This window comes from Falco punctatus (genome assembly GCF_963210335.1).
Source record: "Falco punctatus genome assembly, chromosome: 6".
NCBI lineage: Eukaryota > Metazoa > Chordata > Aves > Falconiformes > Falconidae > Falco > Falco punctatus.
The window spans coordinates 6,280,586-6,286,299 of record NC_137585.1 but is presented as its reverse complement, the minus strand read 5'-3'; the positions used below and the strand labels follow the sequence as shown (position 1 = coordinate 6,286,299).

At 40.8% G+C, this 5,714-nt stretch overlaps 1 protein-coding gene across 1 annotated transcript in view; it reads right to left on the bottom strand.

Annotated features, from left to right (window-relative positions):
- ZBTB20 (zinc finger and BTB domain containing 20) overlaps nt 1–5,714 on the bottom strand; it is a 518,279-nt gene that overhangs the window by 146,325 nt on the left and 366,240 nt on the right. The window lies entirely within an intron of this gene.

The following is a 5,714-nucleotide window of genomic DNA, read 5'->3' as shown; positions in this document are numbered from 1 at the left end:
CTGAGAAGAAAAGGGAGAAAGAAAAAAGGAAATTAAGTGACAATAAACACATTAAATGATACCAACATAAAACAAGGATCGAGGAGACTCCCAGATGGTAGCAGTTTCCACAGGAGAGAGAGAGGGGGGGAAAAATGGTTTAGATTTACAAACTGCATAAATCTTGGAAGTTTTGAAATTACCTGACCCCAAAACTATGTAGCTGAGAAAACTGGTAATGGCTGAGAAGCCTTTCAGTCCTGGGCTAACTCCAAGCCAGCAGAGACTAAATAACCTCTGGTGGCTGTTCAAGAGCCTCTGTGAAACAGGCTTGTGGCTCCTGTGGACAAACGCTCTTATCGCAAAAACACTGCCAGATTTGACAGCACCCTCCTTAGCAGTCATGCCAGATGATACAGGCCTCTGAAACACAACTCGCCTTCTCGATCCTGACCTTCCCAGAATAGGGGTTAGGCATATTATTAGGGCTGAGGATGCTTACATTACGGCTGATAGCTGCACAGAAAAAGTGTGTTGTCTTAGTTCCTTCTGTCAACATAGTATCTTTTGGACTTGACAGGTTTGTTTCCCTGAGACTCCTATGAAAAAGAAATGGCTGCATGGAAGTGTAACGGCTAAAGGATTGCAAACTTCCAGTAGACTACAGGTCTGGTTTCCAAAGTCCACTATGGAGTATGTAAGCTTTATTGCCAACACATTTTCCAAAACATATTAACCTCGCTGAATAGATGAAATGAATCAAAGCCTCGTGCTCTGAACTGTAAGAAGATACATTCCTGTTGGATGAAGAAAACAAAGGAAGATGCCCTGAAAATGTTCAAAGGTAAAAATTAGTCCTATCTCCCTCCTTCCCTTCCCTGAGCTGAAAGAAATTTAGGTAGTCAGACCAAACAGGGCTCTCCAAAAGATAGCAATGAGGGGACCAGGAGCATGGTGGACAAAGACCATGGGACCCATGTGGTGTGCTCCAGTACATAAGTCAAGACATGGCCTTCACCTACCATTTCCTGTCCAGTTACAGGGAGAAATTAGCTCTAGCATTCCTCAAGGCAACTGAAAATATTCAGAGGAATACAAACCCAAGCTGTGGTAGTGAAGGAAAAGTGAGGAGGACAGAAAGAAGGAAGGCAGGCAGAAAGTTTGTTCAGTTATAGCTATTATTTGTGGGAATTATGGGCCTGGTAGAGCAGTGTGCGAGATAAAGTATGTGTTCATCTCCAGTGGCTGGTCACCCGCAAAGGAGGTGGAAGAAGCACAGCAAAGAGCAGAGAGAATCATACGAGCTGCAGGGCAGCTAACAAGATGCTTATAGCATCCTTTGGACAGGCCACCCAGAGAGACCCTGTTGAACAGCGCACTCCTCTTTGAAGAAGCTGCCTGCTCCCACATGTAAGGAAACTGTCATGAGGCAGACGGCAGGATGGATTCTGCCCGGACTGAAAAGCTTAAGTGCCTTAAGATGAAAGGAAGGACAAGATCAGGTTGGCGAAGAGCAGGCGACTATTCATCTTACTTCCAAGAATCCTTTACTCTGATAAACTTTCACAGGGAAGTTTTCCTGGTGGGAAAGAAGTGCTTTGCTAAGCATGTATCCCTCATTTTCCTTTTACACTGCTCCTGAGGATTTAACCATGAAGTCCATAGATTCCTCTGCAATAGACTGTTAGCAGCTGGTAGCTGGGAAGTATTTCTTTCAGGGTTTTGGGCAGATGGGGCCATGATGTGAGCTGCACACCATGGAATAACCTGAGACAAGAGCTCTGAGTCAAAGAATGTGCCTTGGAGCCCTGGAGTTAAAAGGAAAAAAAAAAAGAAAAATGTAAAAAGTAAAAAAACGGGAGGCATCCAGCATGGGAAAAAAAACACAGAATGGAAAATTTTAGGCTGAGTGGTTAGAGTTTGGCTCTGTTATAAGCAACATAAAACAAGTTCTCTTAAGGCAAAGTGTCAGGCAACTTTGATGCCATGGATGCCAAAGAATTCTACAAATTATGGCCTGAGACTCTGGAGGTGCTGAGTAATGACTTACACCAACATTACCGTCAAATTTGCTATAAGAACTGAGAAGACTGTCGTACCTAATTAAAACTGCAGGGTAATTTCAGACAGGCACAATATACTAGGAGCTGCAAACTAGAATCTGGCAAATCACCAGAACTGAAACACCATAATTTTTTAAATGATCGCAATACGTCTGGACGCTTGATTACCAGTTTTGTTCAAAAGAAAATCCATGAAAACAAAACTTCCCATGTAAAGTATTGGAAAAACAAGATGTGTCTGAGGAAACTATGATTCATTCCAGGTTAGATAACTGCAGAACACATATGCAGGAGAGAAGTGGGCCAAATCCTGTTCTCACTGCCCTGTGCAATCATACTGACTTAATTGAAACCATGAGCAGAACCTGAACCATTAAAATGCTGGGGTGAAACTTTTTATCATATAGCGCTGTTTGTCACTAGAGACATACTTAACCTAATTACATTAGATTAACCCAGTAGATTTCAAGATATACTATTACACAATAACATAAAAAATGAAGTCTAAGAAAGCTGACCGTTTTCCCCAGGTCTCCGTGTTACAAGCAGAATAATTACCCATCTTTATTTATGTCGTTTGTTTTCAACCTAGTACGGTGAGGTGGACAAAGAGAATCCACTGATTTTTTTCATATTGAATTCCCAGTGTTAATTAATCATTATTACTTGGAAGCTGTTTTGGCCATTGGACAGAATAGCCAGGGGCTAATCTTAAGCCTGCCCTTGCTTCATTGTGGCCAGATCCTGCTCACTTTCTCTTTCTTTGCTACGTGAATAAATTCCATTTAAATCACAAAGACTAAGAGACAAACAAGTCCAAAGTGTTAAGGATATTTAGGAATCTTATCCCCGCCTTGAGTTTAATGAGAATAAGGTTCCTAAACACTGAAGAACTTCTGTTTATGGGAGTTAAGATGGTGAAATCCTGTCATATGAGTTACATTATACAAGCAGGTAATTGATTTATGAAGCTAACTGCAATTTTCAAAAGTGACTTAGGCATTCACGTCAAAGTCTGTTGGAAGTCAGTGAAATACTGGCCATAAACCACCTGGGGACTTGAGAATATTTTACCTTTGTTAGTTTAAGCACTGCTTACTTTCAACAAAATTAACATCTTAGGTGCCAAAGTGATTTTTGCAATCTCACATATTCAGTTGCTTCTTACAGTTTATTCACTGAATGGCTTGAGTTAACCTGCTCCAAGTGCCTTTTTCTCGGCAGTAAATTGAGGCGGCGATTCCACTCCATTTTTGCAAAGTGATTTAGGATCTCTTTGATGCAATGCACTGCCAAGGTGAGAAATGTTACTCCTTCAGCCCCTAGACTGGCAAGAAGCAGGCAAATGATGAACTGCTTTAAGCAGGGAGGACTGGTAACAGATTCACATAATCCTAAACTGGCTGCTCTTGCCTCAAAACACTTTCTCCCTTTGCTGATATGGAACCAGTGAAGGGCACAGCTTTATCGTATGTAATCTACTCAGCGAATTGGATCTAAGATGCAGAGTCTTGTCACCCCTCTCCTCCTGGATGCGCTACACCTGCTCAGTATCTAAACCAGAATTTAAAGCCAGAGGAAGATAAAGAAAATCATTTACTAGAGAATTCCCCAGTTCAAAGGGGGCCAAACGGAGCCAGTGCCATTCTGGGGGAACACAGTGAAAGAGGAGACTCAGCTGAAATTCATTGAAGCCTTGTAAAGGATCCGAGGGGGCAGAGAGGCTGCACTGCATCTCTGACACAGTAGAGGCAGATTACGGCAAAATTAAATTGAGGATTTTAGTGGATATAATTGCTGTTTTTATATATTAATGAACAACAATAATACGTGATTCTAAACTGAATACCAGGTTTGACATTTAATCTGAGCACTCATACCATCCATAAATGTTCATAAACGTCACAAGACCCCTACCCTTTGATTGAATTACAATCTAGTATGCAATTTAGGAAACATGGATTAATCTACATAGATTTATATTTCTGCAGGTTACGTTGTTACTTGTTGATTTATACCCCTTTCCCCTAAATGTCCTTTCCATCGAGAATCTAGGAAAATACATGCAAATTTCAACAGGAGAGCAGCTCAAAATCCAGTGACTAGCAGCAGATGGAAACTTGGTTCAATGAAACCTATACTAATTATCATTTGCTTTTTGAAGTCACCTCTGCTAATGGCCAGCAAAATCTTAGTCCCTGTGATATCTCCTATTACCTTCACATTAACTCTTACTACAGCCAGCAATCACCTAACGTGTTTCTTGGCAATGCTGTGCAATTAAACCACCTTTCAATCAGCTTGCTGAGGAATCCAGGGATGGAAACTGCTTTAATATTAGGAGTTAATTACAAGGATGCAGGGGAAGGTAGTCAAATGTTATGTTAGCATACCAGAAATGTGACAACGCCTTAGCCACAGATGTCACAACCGAGGTAAGGAGCCATCAGGAAAAGTGACATGACAGCGTATAGGGGAAACTGATCTTTCAAGTTCTCCTTTTTTTTTTTCTTTTTTTTTTTTTTTCCTCCCCCGTGGTCATGCTACTTGACGTGACCACCTCCTTCAGCAGCCAAAATATCTGAAATTTCACTGTCACCTGTATTAACAGACTTCACTGCACAATGGTGTCTGCTTGGGGAGTGATGACAACACCTACTCCAAACAGTGCATGGAAATGGTCCAAAAGGCCCATCAGACATTAGCGCTTCTGCAGAGCCCCAATCCTGCTCCTGTTGAAATCCACCAAGTCTTCTCAAAGGGTTAATGGGGCAGGTTCCTTTTCTGTCTCTGCATCTTTACCTCTTCGTGCCCATGAGAATAGGGACAGCCCACAGCCCAGGGCTGGTGCTTGTGGACTCATTCATTCATACAAGACCGAAGAGAAGGGCTGGCTGCTCTATCTAATATGAAAGGAAACGAACATCACTCGGTTGAGTTAGTGCTAGAAAAGTGATGAATGCAGATGAGTGCTAGAAAAGATGCAGAGACGGTTTTACAACTGACCGCCTATTGCAGTGAGGGAGAAAGCACACGTGGGAGAGGATACTGCAAATTCAGCGTGAGAGCCAGCTATACGGCTGTGTATCAACTCTTAGTCTATGGTAGTGGAGAACCAAAATAAAATGGTCTTTGCAAAATGGCAAGGAGTTTTTGTATGTATATTAGAATTAAGGTATGTCTATATACATTGGAATGCACTTACCCGTGTATTTTAGTTATGTATCATTAAAGTATTTGAAAAAAACCTACTCCACTACAGGTGTGCACACTCTTTTAAATGAAATCAACAGCCAAACTGTGGTTCTGTGGAGAATGCAACAGTGACTCAAGAACAATTTTGAGTCAGAATTTATCATTAATAATTCCACCACTCATTTTCCAAAGACAAGAGGTTTTTTAGAAGCTACAGTCCACAGAAGATAACAGAAAAGGTAACTGACTTTTTTCCTCTCTCAAACTTGAAGAATTTCAAGGAGATTTTTTAAAATTTCTACAATTAAGAATAGTTACAATGTTAGCCTTGTCTTTTTCAAATTAAGAAATATGTACTGGGAGAAGGCAACTTTAAATGAATGTTACACATACACACAAACAAAAAAACTTTTATAAACCAGAACCTTTAAGGATTCTTTAATAGAAAATAGAAAAGTCTTGGTGGAATAGATTTTT